The sequence below is a fragment of the Monodelphis domestica genome, chromosome 5 (genome assembly GCF_027887165.1).
Source record: "Monodelphis domestica isolate mMonDom1 chromosome 5, mMonDom1.pri, whole genome shotgun sequence".
NCBI lineage: Eukaryota > Metazoa > Chordata > Mammalia > Didelphimorphia > Didelphidae > Monodelphis > Monodelphis domestica.
The window spans coordinates 102,646,867-102,664,422 of record NC_077231.1 but is presented as its reverse complement, the minus strand read 5'-3'; the positions used below and the strand labels follow the sequence as shown (position 1 = coordinate 102,664,422).

The window sequence follows — 17,556 nt, the reverse complement described above, 5'->3', positions numbered from 1 at the left end:
CTGGAGATACAGAAAAACAAAAAAGGCAAAAGACAGTCCCTGCTCTCAAGTTGTTCATAGTCTAAGGAAGGAGACAATGTGCAGACTCCAAATCAACTATAAGCAGTATAGATTGGAGATAATCAGCAGAGAGAAGTCTCTAGGGTTAGAGAGACTAGGAAAAGCATCTTGTTTGGGACTTGCAGGAAACCAGGAGATGGAGATGAGGAGGGAGATTATTCCAGGTATAGAGAACAGCCAGAGAAAATGGCCAGAGCCAGAAGATGGAAGGGCTAGCAAGGATGCTAATGGCACTGATGAACAGAGTATGTGGGGGGAGGTAAAATGTAAGAAGACTGGAAAGAGGGGCATCAGGTTTAGTGGATAGAGAGTCAGACCAGGAGATAGAAGGTCCTGGGTTCAAATCACAGACAATTCTTAGCTGTGGGACACTGGACAAGTCAGTGTACCCCCATTGCCTAGCCCTTACCACTTTTCTGCCCTAGAACCAATACTCAGTATTGATTCTAAGACAGAAGATACAGAAGATAAGAGTGCCAGGCCTAAAAAGGGAGGTCCTCAGTTCAAATCTGACATCAGACATTTCCTAGCTGGGTGACCCTGGACAAGTCACTTAATCCCAATTGTCTAGTCCTTACCATTTTTCTGCCTTGGAACAGACACTTAGCATTAATTCTAAGAGAGAAGGTAAGGGTTAGAAAATATATGTGAAAAAAAAAGGGACTGGAAAAATATTAAAAGAAACCTAAAGAGCGCCCTAACATTTATATATTGTTTTATAGTTTACAGAATCCTTTTTGTAATCCCATAAGGTAAGAAAAGCAAGTATAATTATCCACATCTTACAGAAGATGAAACAAACTCAAAGAATTAGTCTGTCCACATGACGGAGCTAGTTAGTAATCAGAGGGAGGACTCAACCCTTGGTTTGTCCTCAAACTCTCAATTCTGAGATTGTGCTTCTTCACCTCTCTGCCATGTATGTATCACAATGGTTTAGCTCTTCCTCAAATGATGGGCAGATACATTAGTTGCTAGTTCTTTTCAACTACAACGTGCTGCCATGAATGCTTTGATTTGGGGGAACCTCTTTTTTTCTTCTTCTATCTTTGATCCCTCTAAGGTCTAAGTTGACTCTACGTAGACTAGCCATGGACTCTCCAGTTGGAAGGATCTAGACAATGTAGTTACTTTATTGCTCCCACAGCGTAGCAAGCAGTGTGCCTGACTTTCCCCAGCCCCACCAGGATTGGCTCTTTCAAACTTTTATCATATCCATAATTGACTAGGAGTAAAGGGAAACTTCAGGGTTGCTTCATTTTGTTGTGATTCAGAGCAAACTCTTGTATGGATTTTAATTCCTTGGAGAACTGTTGGCTCATGTCTTTGGACCATATATCCATTTGTGATTGCTATCAGAAAGGAGTGACTGAGGAAGAAAAAATCAGTTCTGCCTCAGAGCACAGGCTAGGTCTTCATCAAGGAAGTGACACCTGAGCTGAGTGAGATTGGAGCTATGGGTAGGGTTTCAGCAAAGAGAAAAGGGCAGAGAGATTCTTGTTTAATTGAAGGGGGAACCACAAAACTCTGGGAGAAATAGGTTCACAGGGAGGGAGGGAGGGACAGAGCATGCTGTAGGAGAAGAGCAGAGGGAAGAAATGGAAAGCATTTGAGGCTAACCAGACAAGAAACAGGCAACAGGAATGGAGATAGAGGGGATGCCAAGGAGAGGGCAGTTGGTTAGGAGGCTAAAGAGGGTAGTAGATAGGATTTAGAACTGAAAGTTCATAGATTTACAGGTTAGAGACCATCTAATCTACCTCTCATCCTCTCATTTTTTATAGATGAAAAAAATAGTACTAGAGGAAGTACCTACTATGTGTCAGGCACTGTGCTAAGTAAGCATTGGGGATACAAAAAGAGGCAAAAGATAGATCCTTCCCTCAAGGTGCTTACAGTCAAACAGAGAAGACAATAGGCAAAGATATATGTCCAAAGCAAGCCAAATAGAGGAAAAATAAGAAATCATTAAGAGAGGGAAGGCACTAGAATTAAGAGGAGGCTGAGCAAGGCTTCTTATAGAAGATGGGGTTTTAGCTGAGACTTAAAGAAAACCAGCGACTCCAGTTTGGCCCCAGATCCTGCAGCTTCAGATTCTTTCCACTGTGCCCCATTGAAGCCAAAATGAGAAGAAAAGCAGGAAAATGGTGTGGGTGGGGGGCGCACTTTGCAATAAGTTTCTCTGATAAAAGTCTCATTTCTCAACTATAGGGAGAACTTAGCTAAATTGATAAAGAACCAGTCCCCAATTGAGAAATGGCCAGAGGATACAGCAGGCATTTGAGAGAGGTAGAAATCAAAGCTATCAATAGTTTTATGAAAAATGCTCCAAACATCTCTCGGGCACTTTCTCACAGCCAGCAGACTGGCTAAGATAACAGGAACAGAAATGCTGGAGAGGATATGGGGGAGATGGGTATATCCATACACAGGTGGGGCAGCCTTGAACTACTCTAACCATTCTGGAGAGTTATTTAGAACTCTGCCCAAAGGGCATTAAAGCTATGTTTCCCCTCAGACCCGGAAATACTTGGGCTAGGTCTATAGCCCAGGCAGATGAAGGGAAAAAGAAGAGGACAAAAAGCAGCTCTTTTCCTAGAGGCAAAGAATTAGAAACTGAGGGGATGCCCATCAATTGGAGCATGGCTGAATTAGTTGTGCTATATGATTGTGATGGAATTCTATTGTACTATAAGAAATGATGGGGGATGGGGTGGGGGGCATCTAAGTGCACTAGGCCTGGAGTTGGGAAGTCCTGAGTTCAAATCCAGGCTCCCAACATTTACTAGCTGTGTGACCCTGGACAAGTCATTTAGCCCTATAAGCTTCAGTTTCCTTATCTGTACAATGGACTCAAGAAGAAACCACAAACCACTCTGATAGCTTTGCAAAGAAATCCCCAAATGGAATCACAAAGAATCAGACACAACTAAAATAACTGAACAACAAGACCAAAAATGATGAAGGGAATGGTTTCAGAGAAATGGGGTAGGACTTACATGAACTGAGAACCAGAACAATTTACACACTAACAGAAATATTGTAAAGATAATCAACCATGAAAAGCTTAGTAATTGATCGAAACAATGATCCAGCACAACTCCAAAAAGTTCATAACATCAAAAACTCTCCACCTCCCAACAGAGAACTGCTGGACCCAAAGGGCAAAGTACCTAGGATACCCTAGGAAATCAATGATACTGCAATACGATAATTGTCAAAGTACATATTTTAGAAAACAAGTGCATGATCCCAGGTCAAGATCTAAGAAAAAAAGAATGTTAAAGCTGGAAAGGACACGAGAACACAGAAAAGCAGAGCCCTTAGGGAGCCCTGGGTCCAAACAGAAGCCCAGAGTGGGGAGAGAATGGGCTCAAAGAGAATAAAATGCTGGCTTCCACCTACATCAGAGACTTTCCTTTCCAAGCAAACTGCCTCACCAGCTATTCTGCAAGCAGGACATTCCATCTGTAGCCTCTGGCTTCCCACAAATGGTCCTTCCTGTCTAGAATCCCTTCCTCTCAGAATATCACCAGTTTTAGAGGCAGCTAGATGGCCCAGTGGATAGAAATCTGGGACTAGAGATGAGAGGTGCTGGGTTCAAATACAGCCTCAGATACTTCCTAGCTGGGTGACCCAGGACAAGTCATTTAACTCCCATTACCCAACTTTTACTGCTTTTCTGCCTTAGAACCAGTACACAATATTGATTCTAAGATGGAAGATAAGGATTAAAAAATATATTTCCAGTTTCCTTCAGAGCTCAGCTCAGGAGGCTTTTTCTGATCCTCTAAAGCCATTACTGTGCCTCTCTCTGTGCATCTCTCTTTCTGTCTCTCTGTCTGTCTCTCTCTCTCCCTCCTTCCCTCCCTTTCTCTAGCTCTCTAGAAATATTTGCTTATCAAATAAAATCCCACACCTATGCCAAGAGCTTTGCAAACCTTAGAGGGAGCTCTCATTATTAGTGTACAAGCCATATCCTTCCATCCTCAGGAAAACCATAGGATTCTACATCTTGAAACTCAAAGAGCTCATGAAAGTCATCGAGTCCAACTTCCTTATATTACAGATGAAGAAACTGAGACCCAGAGAGCAGTGACTTGCCCAAGATCACATGAACAGTGACAGAGCTGAACTCTGAAGCCACGTCCTATAACCCCATATCCAGACCCCTTTCCATTTATGTACCATGTGAAGTAAATTCCTTAAGGAGAAGGCTTCTTGTTTTCTGTCTGCCTCAGTCTCCCCAGCAATTAGCATACCGTACCCTTTGTCCCTAGGAAGCAGAAGCGCCGCTGAGCTGAACTGCTCCCTGTTACTGGAGTACTGGCATTCGGGGCTCCTGATCTCCCAGGCTGAGCCACCTTTCTCTTCCCTTTTCCTCAGTGAAAAATTCTGTTGCATTTGGGCCCCTGAACTGTCTTCATATCCCCAAGCTCTGGGGGGTTGAGTGTTTCGGGCAGAGAAATCAGCCCAAACAAAAGCAACAATACCCTGACTGTCCTTCTGAATGGGGCTCTCACAGATAAAATTTCACTTTTGACTCCTAGCATGTCTCAGCAAAGGCTCAGGCTGGGTAACTGATGGCCTCTCTCCTCCCCATCTTCCCACCCTTATCTATTTATTTGACAGATATTTGTCTAGGGAAGGGAAATGACTGACCCAAGGTCACAAGGTGGCTGAACTTCAACCAGAGCCAGAGCTCTACCTAGTCTTTTCCTGCCTACATAGGTTCATGGGATTATGGCATGACTTAGAGCCTGAGGGGCCCTCAGAGGCCATCTAGTCCAACGTGTTCATTTTAAAGATGAGGAAACTAAGGCAGAGAGTTTAGCGATTTGTGCCAGGCCACCCAGCTAGTAAGTGTCAAAGGTGAGATTTGAACTCTGGTCCTTGGGGTCCTTTCCCTCAAATAAGGCTCCCTCTTATATTCCCATCTGTCTTACTCATGAAGCCAGCCAGAAAAAGGGGGAGGGGGGGAAGCATATTTTCCTTAACTTGCCTGTTGCTCATTCCATTTCTCTCTCCTTTGGCCCAGCTACTTCCTTGCCCCTCTCTTCTTTCCCTTATCTTACCTACCCCACTCTCTTCTTGCTCCTTCTCCATCCTCCATTAAATTTAGTTCAATTTAATTAGTATTTATTAAGTACCTACTAGGTTCCAAGTGCTAGGGATACTACCCTCAGGATTCTTACATTCTTTTTTCCTAAGTTCATAGTAGACACTTTAAAAATGGTGGGTGGTAGGGGGCAGCTAGGTAGCTCAGTGGATTGTGAACCAGACCCAGAGATGGGAGATCTCCCATTCAAATCTGGCTTCAGGCACTTCCTAGCTGTGTGACTCTGGGCAAGTCACTTAACTCTCATTGCCTAGTCCTTACTACTCTTCTACCTTGGAACCAAGAGACAGTATTCAGTCTAAGACAGAAGATAAGCTTTTTTTTTTTTTAAGGTGGTTGGTTCATTGATTGATTAATTCTTCTTTCTGCTTCTCTTTCTTTCTTTTCTGCTTCTTTCCTTCCTTAAAAGGCAGCCAAATATAATGGAAAGTCCTAGAAATGGAGTCAAAAGCCCTGGATTCAAATCCTGACCCTACTGCTTATTACCTTGGGAGGTTTGCCTCTCTGGGCTTTAGTTTATTTTGAAAATGAAAGGTTGATTGAGATGCCTTCTAAGTTCCTTTCCAGCCACAAAATCTAGGGTCCCTCATTTCTCTCCCCTGAATTATATTTTAGGTATACAAATTATTTCCTCCACAGAATGGAAGATCATAAATCTTGAACCCAGGTGTTCCAGTCTACAGGTCCAGAGTTCTCTCCGGGATGCTACAACTGCCTCTTTTTGAAAATATGAATATAAACAATAATTCTCCCAAGAAAAATAAAGGCTTAGCTGCAAAGGACCCTGGAATCATTGTCACAGAGGTCCTCAGAATCCATGTGGCCCCATCCCCTAATTTACATCTTAATAATAATAACATTTATGTAGAACTTTAAGGTTTGCAAAACACCTTACATATGTTACCTCATTTGATAAAATAAAATTATAAAATGGATGTCTACTTTACAGTTGAAGAAACTGAGTCACAGAGTTTCTAACAGACAAGGACTATTTTCATTTTTGTCTTTCCCCTTCAATACCTGGCATATAGTATTTTTTAACCCTTATCTTCCCTCTTATAACCAATATTGTGAACTGATTCCAAGACAGAAGAGTGGTAAGGTCTAGGCAATGAGGGTTAAGTGATTTACCCAGGGTCACACAGTTAGGAAGTGTCTGAGGCCAGATTTGAGCCTCCAGTCTCCAGGTCTGACTCTATCCACGGAGCCACCTATTTATGCCCAAATATATAGCTACATTCCCCCTATGGCATTTCTTTTAACCCTTACTTTATGTCCTAATAACAATTCTAAGACAGAAGGGCAAGGGCTAGACAAATAGGGTTAAGTGACTTGCCCAGGGTCACAGAGCTAGGACATTTTTGAAGTCAAATTTGAACCCAGATCCTCCTGAATCCAGGCCTGGGACTATCTATTGAGCCACCTAGCTATCCCCAGATTAGAGTATTTAATCAGGGTTTGTTAACTGACTCCTTTTCCCTTTCTCAGTGTCCCTCCTTCTCTTTTCTAGCCCCCACCTGTCTTTTATTACTTGGTCATTTCTCCTCACTTGGGGGACAAACCAGTGGAACTTCCATACCTGTATTCAGGGGGATCCTCTTGGAAGGAAAGACTTCCTCAGTGGGTGGTTGTCCCCCGCCTCCCTGCCCCAATCCCAGCCAAAGAGGAGGGGGCCAGGGCTGGTGGGATGACAAAAGGAAGCAAAGTTTGGCAGACAGATACAAGATTAGAGAAGCTGCTGGGTCTCATTTTACTGCCCTCCAAGGCCCTTATCTACCTGAAAACTTGTTTGGCTTCAGAACAATGGCTGTGCCTGGGAACCTGTCTGCCCCTGAAGTGGTCCCTGAAGCTTGCTCTCCCTCCCTCTCTCTCATGCCTGAGCTGCACAGAGCATTAGTCACAGAACAAGTACATTCCCCTGTTCTGGGTTTGACCATCACTCCTACCCTCCCTGCCCTAAGTCCTTTCACTGCCTGATCCAAAGCCCTCCAGCTGCACAAAAACCTGCTTTTCTCAGCTTTGTACTCCATTTGGGTCTTTATTTGAGGTGAATAAGATGACTGTCAGCCATTGGGGGAGGCACAGAGGGGAGGGAAAGAAGCCTGGAATCTGGGTTTGCCTGGGCTGGGTTCAAATTCCAGCTTTGCTCTTTACCACCTGTGTGAATATAGGCAAGTCACTGCCCCTCCTTGGCCTCAGTTTCCCCTTCTGTAAAAGGAAGAAAAGAGATGTCATGGTTTCTGAGATTCCTTGGGACTCTGGGTCTAGGATCACATGACCTTCTTTAGAATAACTTACTGCTTGAATGAAAACCATTCCCTTGAAGGTTCCCATTATCAGTGAAGGACAGAGATGCTTTCCTAGAGAGAGTGATGGACCTAGAGTCAGGAAGACCAGCTTCCAATCTGATCCTTGAACACCAAGAGTCAAATTCCAGGCAATCAGTCAAGCATTTATTAAAGCACCTACTATGTGCTAGCTAGGTGGCACAGTGATTAGAGTGCTAGGCCTGGGGTCAAGAAGACTCATCTTCAGAATCCAGCTTCAGATACTTACTAGCTGTGTGACCTTGGGCAGGTCACTTAACTTGGTTTGTCTCAGTTTTCTAGTCTATAAAATGAATTGGAGAAGGACATGGCAAGCTACTCCAATATCTTTGCCAAGAAAACCCTAAAAAAGGTCATGAAAAGTCAAATATGACTCACACAACTGAAAAACAATAAAAAGGATTTGTAGATTTGTTCACCTGAAGGCAGAACCTGAACCTAGTTCTTCTTGAATCCACTTCCAATTTTCTATCCATTATGCTAAGTTGCTCCCATATTGACAAAAGACACAAAACATAAGATCATGGATTCAGAATTGGAAGATACCTTTGAAATCATCTAGACCAGCCCCTTTAGTTGTTGTCCCATTGTTCAGGTGAGGAAACTGAGACTGGAGAATTTGAGTGATTTCCTTGGTTTTACTACACTATCAAAATCCAGGGACATGAGGTTATTCATTTCAATTTGGAAGGATACTCAGGGGCACCTGAGTCCAACTCCTACATTTTGCAGTTGATGAAAACAGAGACCCAAGGAATTCAATGACAAATTAACTAAAAGTTAAACATTAAAGTAGGTATTTGAACTCAGATCTCTTAAGATGGTCTAAGATCTAATTAGCTTTTTTACATTATTGACTTATATGGAGCTAAGAATTCTGGACAAAGCTCAAATCCTTTTTTTTTTTAATCCAATCTAAGCCAACCTTTCCTCATTGAACTTTTGCCATTGAATTTTTGAACTGTGAAGATGGGATTAACTCACTCCTACCCACTTTTAGATTTAATCACCAGAAGTATATACACCCCCACATTTCCTTAAGTGAGTGGAGGTACATAACTCAGAAAGGACTGACTGTCCCCTGGGCGGTCCTAAGAAAATTCTAAAACTGCGATTGGTCCAAGTAAAGTGGAAGGAAGGCACAGGAAGTGACACAAAGAATAATCTTTAAAAGTAGTTGCAACTTCCTGGGACCAGTTCTCTCTCCTTCAAACTTGGCCTTGGAGGAGCTCCAGTTTGGGACTCTGACTGCTTCTGGTAAGATCTTCTCTTTGGACTACCACATGGTAAGTGAAAAGGCTGACTCCTTTCCTGACTCCTAGAAAGACTAGCTTCTGGAGAGGCTCCCTGTCTTAGAGGAGGCCTCATGGCTGCAACCCTTACTTTATTCACCACCAAAAACTCTGACTTTTGGTCCTCCAGTGAAGGGTTAACAAGCCCTGCCTGTTTTAAACCAGGCCAGAGTAATTATCTAGTGAGATACCTCTCTCTACCCTCTCTCTCATTTCTCTACTTTCCCTCTTTCCCTCTATTTTATAAATAAATACTGCTAAAAAGTCATTTGACTTGAGATATACTAATTTTAGTGACAGCATTTCTCTTCTATTTAGTCCAACCTTAATTTTTAACCCTTATAGAGCCAAGCAAAGGACTTTACATTCATACTATTTCTCCCATTGGAATGTAAACTCCTTGAGCACAAGAACTAGTTTTGCTTTTTCTTGGTAATCAAAGTTCTTAACACAATTCTGACACATTGATAAATGTTTCCTGATCACTTTCCCCTTAATAGCAAGTTCAGGAGATTGCTCTAAGCTTGTCAGGATTCCTTTCAGAGACTAGCTAGCTATTTTGAGATGGAGAAACTGAACGGAAGGGAAATGACCCACTAGCCCTGATGTCCGGATTCTAAGTGTTCTCCAGGAAAGTGCCTCTTCACCTTTTTTCCAAGATGCTTTCATTGTCCCTAACCAAGAAAATAGTCTAAGGTGCCCTGCTAGCAAACCTGTGTCCTTTCTTTTCCCTTCAGCTTCTGGCCACACACTTCCCTCTAAGAGTGCCTCCCTAGAGGTCCTCTTCGGGTCTCTATCATCCTCCTATTCTTTATAATTCAGAAATATGGGGGAGGGGAGATCTAGAGATATTGCCTCTAGGAGGAGCAAAAATAATGTTTCTATCTTGGAAAATTGCCTAAGAATAGACTAAAGACTTCTGTGGGTGTATGTAAATTGTATGCAAATTATTGAATGACTCTTTCCAAGGACCTTCTAACTATAGTACTTACTACATCAGCTTGAATGGGACCAGGAACATTGGACTTCAGAGACCTGATTTCTCTTCCCTAGGCTGCTTTGCACTTTGGTGTAACTTGGAGAAGTCTCTGAACTCTCCTCTCTTCAGCTTCCTGACCAATGAAGTGAAGAGGCTGGAATAGATGACCAAAAAAAGCCCAGTTAGTACTTAAGTTCCATTAAGACAGAAAGAGCTGTGGGAGGAACCTTGGAGAACAATTAGCCAAATGTCTCCATTTTACAGATGAGGAGACTAAGGGTCATAAGAAAGATTCAGTTGCTTGCTCTAAAGTCACATAGCTTATGAGGGGTTAAGCTGGAACCCAAAGGATCATAGATCTCGAGCTGGGGGGCCTCAGAGACTGAGTCTTCATGTTTCAAGGACTGAGGAAATGAGGAAGCTGAAGCTCAGGGAGTGAGTGCCTCCAGCCCAAGTCTTTGAACTTTCTGAGCTTTTAGAGAGACAGCATGGCAACATTTGAAAGCAGAACAGAGTAGGGGGACTGACTGCCCCCCCTTCCCCTTAAAACCTGACTCTTCCCCTGGCTATCTGGGCCTTCCAGTCATCTTGGGGCCAAAGGAGGTTTTCACAGAAGACTCTGGCAATGCATGAATCCAGAATGTTTAAAGTAACTGGCTTTTATTAGGCATGTTTGATCTCAGACAAGGGAAGTAAGCAACAAGCATTTATTAGGCACCCATTGTGGTCAAGAGGGCAGCAAGGTGGTGTAGTAGATACAGTGTTGGTCCTAGGGTCAAGAAAATTCATGTTCACGAGTTTGAATCTGGCTTCAGACACTTACTAGCTGTGTGACCCTGGGTAAGTCACTTAACTCTGTCTGTCTCACTTTCCTCATCTGTAGAATGAGTTGGAGAAGTAAATGGCAAACCGCTCTAGTATCTTTTCCAAGAAAACCCTGAATGGGGTCATGAAGAGTTAGAGAGAACCAAACAACAACACTATGTTCCAGGCATTGTGTTAGGGACTCCAGAGACAGAAGTGAAATGGCCCCAGACCTCAAAGCCTACATACTCTCAAGGGAAACAACAGAGAAGTAAACTTTTAAAGTAATTACAAATTAATTTCAGGACATGGGGGGTGGGCAGAAATGGGCAGAAATGAGAGAAAGTCTCATATAGAAGGGGGTGCTCTGGAGCTGAGCCTTAAATGAAGCCAAGGGTGCCAAGGGCCAAAGTGAGAAGGGAAAGTGTTCTGGGAATCGGGGAGGCTCTGCAAAAGCTTGGATGGAATATTGGATGTGGGGAAAAGTGAGAAGGCCAGCTTGGCTGGAATAGAGTGAATATGTGCGACAAACCTGGGAAGGTAGACTGGAATCATGAGGAAGGGTTTTAACAGTTTTATATTTTATAGTTATTTTTTAAACTCTTACCTTCTATCTTAGTCTCAATATTATCTATTGGTTCCAAGGCAGAAGAGTGGTAAGGGCTAGGCAATAAAGGTTAAGTGACTTGCCCAGGGTCACACAGCTAGGCAGTTTCTGAGTTCAAATTGGAACCCAGGACCTCTCATCTCTATGCCTGGCTCTCAATCCACTGAGCCAGCCAAATGTCTTCATTTTATAGTTGATCCTGGAGGACATAGAAAGCCACTGGAATGTTCTGAGTAGGGGGATGACATGGTCAGGCTTGTACCTCAACCCTAACAAGAGAAACCCAGGAATGGAAGTATGGAAGAAGAGGGGCAAGAACAAAAGTCTTAGTCATTGGAAAGGAGCCTCCAGGACTTTGGTAGGAGAGTCTTCAGGCTACAGGAGCAGGAGGAAGGGACCTCAGCAATGACTGGGTCCTGGTGACCCCAAAGCTTCTCTGGACCCCACAATGGGTCCTTCCTCACCTCTACACTTGGGCAGTTTGAGGATGCAAACAAGAACATGTGTTTTACATCAAAAGAGGCAGGTTCTCTCTTAGGCTCAGAATGATGGGGTTCTCCTCCATGATGAATTACAGGTAGCAATGCCTTATGGATTGGCTTTCAAGGCCCCAGTGGTATAAAAGTGTGGCATAGAAATTTCTGGGTATAGAAAGAAGAGTTAGAAAAAGGAAGGATGAAAGATAAGAGAATGTTAGGTGAGGAACAGGGATGAGTCCAGAGTAGAAGCATCCAAGAAAGACTAAGTTAAACAAAACAGATTTTTAAAAAAATTTTTACTATCATATTAAATGCATGACCTTGGGCAAATTACTCTTCTCTAGACCTCAGTTTCCCCATCTGTAAAATGAAGAGGCTGGACTAAAAGGCCACAGAGAGCCCTTTCAGTACTAAATTTACAGCACTATGATCTTGTCATAAGGTCATGGGTGATGAGATCACAGGTTTGGACAAAACCAAACCTTTGGGGGGGAAACCTCACCTGTGATTTTAAGAGTGTCAGGAGCAGAAATGGAGGTTCCATCTACCAAGGAGATTGGGAGCAGCTCTGCAGCTTACACTCTTATTACCTTAATGTCTAATAATGGGTCCAGGCATCCTCCAATTATTGGACTATTCCAGGTTTTGCTATTACAGATGGAATAGCTTTGGGACTCTTAGCACTGAGAGGTTCTCCTCTCCCTTTCTGTTTTTAGGACTACATCTTAGCAATACAACTATGCCAATAAATGCACTCAGCAATCTTGTGACTCAAATTGCTTCTTGCTTAAGCTCCCTGCTTCCATCCTCTTCCCTCTCTAATCAGTCCTCTCCACAAGGGCTCAATCTCCCTTCCTAAAGCCCAGTTCTAACCACTGCATTCTCCAGCTCTAGAAGATCTGGGGGTTCCCTCTTGCCTCAAGGATCGAAATCAAACACCTTCATTTAGCATCTTCTTTCCCTAGATTTCAACTTCTCTTTCTGCCATTATTATTATACATCATTTCATTCATGCAGAGTTTTCCCCAGTCTAATTGGCCTTGATTTCCCCCTTCCATCTCCATGCATTTGCAGAGCCTATCCCCTAAGCCTGGAATGCCCTCTCTCTTCATATCTACCTCTTGGAAAGCTGAGCTCCAGCCTCACCTTCTACATGAAGCCTTTCCTGGGCCCCACCTTCATCTCATTAAGTTCTCTTGTATTTATATCAGCTTGGCATTTATTTATATGTTTCTTGAGAGCTAAGAAGGTATCATTCATTGGTTTGATATCCCCAGTACCTAATAATACTAATTAAAAACAGCTAAATAGCACCTAAGGTTTACAAATATCTCATTTGAGCCTCCCAACATCATTGAGAAGTATGTACCGTTATTATCTTCCTGTTATGGATAAGTCTAAGGCAGGGTCTAATCCAGGCTCACACAACTAAGACATATCTGAGACTGGATTAGAACTCAAGTCTTCCTGGCTTTTAAGTCAATCATCACTCTATCCCTGAGCCCTTACATAGCTGCCTTATAGAATGAATGACACATGCATCTTGTTTGATTGATATTAGCACACTGCACCAGGCACAGTCTTACCCACCAAGCACTAGAATGCCTATTTCACCACAGCCCTACCAACATGTATCTATCTTTTTTTTTGGACAACTTTGATACTCTGCTAAGTGGCAAAGTATAAAAGGGAACGTTGTCTGGATTGGCCTCTACTTGACTGAGGACCATAGATCTAAGGATGGGGGGGAGAAATAATGTTTTTTAAACAACCAACCCTCTGCCCCCACCTCCCCCACTGTGAGGAGTGGGAGAGGTAGGAGAAAGGGGTCAGGCGTTGGGCCAAGATGCTGCTGACTCTGGGGAACTTAGGACCATTGGTTCCAGGAGGTTACAGTGGCAGCATCTTAGACACATCCTGCCTGTGCCCAAGTGTTCTCCCCTTCACTCTGCTTGAATTCGTTGTCTTTCACCTTTATATTCCTGCACTTAGCACAAGGTCTGGCACACAGCAAATGCTAGCTGACTTGATTTGTCTGAGATGTCCCGCCTCCATCCTTTTGGTCAAACTCTCCTGCTGCCTGTCATCCCAACCCAGCTGATTTCCTTCCTGTCCTAAATATACCCCATGCAAATGCCCTCTGATCTACTGGGCCTGGATAAGCTGGTTCCCTCACCTTCTAGTCCAGGAAACTCTCAGTTATTTGCCGATAGCTATCAGACTATGTGTCCTCTGCCCCACTAAGGCTGCGCCCCTAGAAAGGAGACGACTCCGGGAGGAATTTCATTCCCCTCCTTTGAGCCTCCTGCAGGTCTGGGCACAGAAGTAACAACAACATTCCCATCAACACTGTCACCGGATTAGGGGTTCCAGTTTATACATATGGAAACGAGGACTCTGGAAGGGGAAATAACGTTCCCATGGTCCCCCAGGGAGTCGGTAGGGCAACCCTGCCTTGCTAAGTGCCAGTATTTCCAGCTATAATCTGTTGCCTAGTCATAACTTTATCACATATGATGAATACACACATTTCTGGAATTATTTGGACACGCCTAGACCCACCAATCTACAAATATGTGCATGAGCCCATCTACAATTCCTGTTTACACAGACCAGTGAGGCTTTTTTTTTTCTGAGAAGTTCATTGTCCATGATAAACATTATAAACGAGCTTGCAGGGACCTTAAAACATGGAACATCAGAGCCCAGAGGGAGCTTGGAACATGTGCTGTCAGAGCTCAAAGGGAGCGTCAAGCAGGGAATGCCCTGGCTGGCAGAGACTTTTAAAAATTATTTTTATTGTCATGCAAAACACACATCCATGGCGACCATCGCTGTAAGAGCACACTCAGACATAAGCAAACCTCCAAATAAGACCGTAAATACACTGATGGGAAGGACAACTCTGGAGGTGGAGAGCGTTCCCTGTCATTCGTTTTTCAGGATCGTCCCAGGTCAGTGCATGGCTCAGAGTAGTCAAATGTTCACGGATAGTCATCTCACACTATTGCTCTTATTGTGTACACTGTCCTCCCAATCGCTGGCAGAGATTTTAGAAAGCTTTTCGAATATCAGAGTTGGGGTTTTTTACAGAAAGAGAAACTGAGTCCTAGAGAAGAAAATGACTGGGGGAGTTAGAGATGGAAGCCAGCTAGAATTCAGGCTTCCTAATGACCACTCTGGAGCCCTCTGCATGTGCCTCCATATTCTTCATCGCCATCTCCATCCCACTCCCCACCATGATTCCGTGTTTTACACACACACACCCACCCACCCACACACACACACACACACACACACACACACACACACACACACACACGCAAAGTTGGGCAAAGCAAGCACACTAATACTGACTCACCAGCAAAGCATATCATAGCAACCTCCACTCCCCCACAGTGACCACCAGCCGGGCAGTCAGAGCTGAGCCAAATTGTGGCGTCCTCCTGTTTTCAGACCTTCCATTCCCGGCCAAGGCTGAGGTGGAGGTGGAGACAAGGGCTGGGAAGGAGGTAGCGCCCATCTGCAGGAAAATATGAACTTTGGAATTTCTTCCCTTGCCTCTATTCACGTGCAGACACACAGGCTGTATGAGGCGGGCGTCCCTAGCCTTCATCTGGATAGACTGAGAGGCAAGTAAATGCCTGGGAAGGAAGACATCTGTAGGGCTTTTTTTTCCCTTGGACCAAAAAAGAAAAATGGAAATAAATACAGAGCCCAGAGGGCCCTTTAGCATGGAGCCAGCCTTGTAGGTGGACTTATGGGAGGGAATTTTCCCACAAATTCCAGGGTTGGGCAGCTGAGCAGGGAACAAAGGCTCTGACCCTGGCCTTCTGCCTCCACAGCAGAGATGGTGCCAAGACTGGTGAACCGAAGGAAAGATTCCTGCATCTGAGAAATTCCAGGCTGTAAATGGCTCCAGAGGCCATTGGTGCCAACCTGTACCTGCATGGAAGTCCCCCATGCCACTGTGACATCCATCAAGGGGCAATGAAACAGGCTGGGGATTAAGGTTGCATTTTCAGCTCTTGGGACGTTGGCTGTGTCATTGCCCCTCTCTGTGCCTCATTTTCCTCCTCTGAAAAATGAAAGAGTTGGGTTGAATGGTCCAGAGAATTCTAGGCTTGGAAGGAGTCTCACCGGTACCTAGCCTGATATCCTCTAGAGCAACATTTCCAAAAGGTATCAAAGGAAGCACTAGAGCTATTCATAGTATATAGGTCCAGAGCTCCATAAGGTCCCATGAGCCTTCACTAGACCTCTGGTGAAGGTAAGTTCACTGTCTCCTAGGTAGCCCAGTCAGCTTTGGGGGAACTCAAACTCTAAGGAAGTTTTTCTTTGCCCTGAGCCTCAGTGGGCCAAACAGAACAGATCTGATCACGCTTCCAGAGCACAGAATTCCCCAAACATTTGCAGACAGAGCTCATACTCCTCAGTCTCCCATGCATGTCCTATCTTCTCTCCTATCCAGACACAACCATGGTGCCCCTCTACCACTTCAATTAGGCTCCATCCAGTGTAGATGGGGGAAGGGAGTTGATTAAGCATTTATTTAGTGCCTACTGTAACCCAGGCACTGTGCTAGATACTTTACTAATAGAGTAGAAGAAGTAAGTCAGAGAAACCAAGTTCAAATCCCACCTTTGACCTTAGGCTTCCCTCGATCATATTTATCTCCTCTATAAAATAAAGATGGTGTCTGACATTCATTCCTTCCAGCACTAGAATTTGGATACCAAAGCTTCCCCTGACCCTGGTTTCCTCCTCTGTGAAGTGTAAGGTTTAAGATAAATTGTGTCCATGTTTCCTTTCAGCTCAGTTCTGGACCTCCGTCTCCTTCTCTTTAAAAATGAGTCAGAGGCAGCTGGGTAGCTCAATGATTTAAGAGCCAGACCCAGAGAAGGCAGGCCCTGGAGTCAAATCTGACCTCAGACACTTCCTAGCTGTGTGACCCTGGGCAAGTCACTTGTCCCCCATTGCCTAGCCCTTACCACTCTTCTGCCTTGCAACCAATATACAGTATTGATTCTAAGATGGAAGGTGAGAGTTAAAAAAAAATGAAAATGAATAAACCAAGGGCAGCTAGGTAGCACAGTGCCAGGCCTGGAAATGAGAGGTCCTGTGATCAAATCTGGCCTCAAACACTTCCTAGCTTGTGACCCTGAGCAAGTCACTTAACTCCAATTGCTTCATCCTTACCACTCTTCTGTCTCTGAACTGATTCTACGACAGAAGGTCAAGGTTTAAAATAAATAAATGAAATGAAACGAAAGCATTACAAAGATTTGTTAAACTGTATGTCCTCTGACTCAGTAATACGACTACTAGATCCATAGATCACAGGTGAGAGGAGAGGAGCCATATGGACTAATATCCTTAGAGAAGCAGCTCTTTCTGTGCTGACATCAAATTGGAACACTGCTCTACGGTAAGAAATGATGGCGACAGTGCCAGACAAATGTGGGGATTATCCCTATGGCTTGGTTTCACTGAACTGTCATTCCATCATTAGGGAAAGCCAGAAAGAAGAAAGGAGAGAGAAAGGGAAGGGACACTAAGAAGAATGGGGAAGGGGTCTTAGAATCACTGATTTTTTTAAGGCATCAGTAAAATGGGTCATAGGATGCTTTCAAAAGCGTAGTTTTTCTTGATTTTAGCTTGGCGCCAGCCAAGATTTTTCATGCTATTATTTCAAAAAGCTAGGGAAACCCAGTCCAATTGAGTGCCGTTAGGCCTGGATGAGGAGCCGGATTCAAGCATAGCCAGTGATGGCTTAATATCAATTTGGAGGCAGAGGACAATCAGGGTCTAAAAACTTCTCAATTGGTTTGATGAATGAGCTAACCTAAATCAAATGCAGTTCAACAGAGATAAATGGAAAGTCTCACA

At 43.9% G+C, this 17,556-nt stretch overlaps 1 protein-coding gene across 6 annotated transcripts in view; it reads right to left on the bottom strand.

Moving 5' to 3' along the window:
* The window catches only part of MGAT3 (beta-1,4-mannosyl-glycoprotein 4-beta-N-acetylglucosaminyltransferase), an 89,246-nt gene that overhangs the window by 48,511 nt on the left and 23,179 nt on the right, over positions 1-17,556 (bottom strand). For 4 of the 6 annotated variants that reach the window (XM_056798966.1, XM_056798964.1, XM_007503165.3 and 1 more), the window contains 2 exons: positions 15,029-15,190; positions 9,791-9,931 (listed from right to left, as the gene is read on the bottom strand). The gene's annotated coding sequence lies outside the window, so the exon portion shown is untranslated. The remainder of the gene's footprint in view (positions 1-9,790; positions 9,932-15,028; positions 15,191-17,556) is intronic. The other 2 variants (XM_056798965.1, XM_056798967.1) reach the window with 1 other exon arrangement.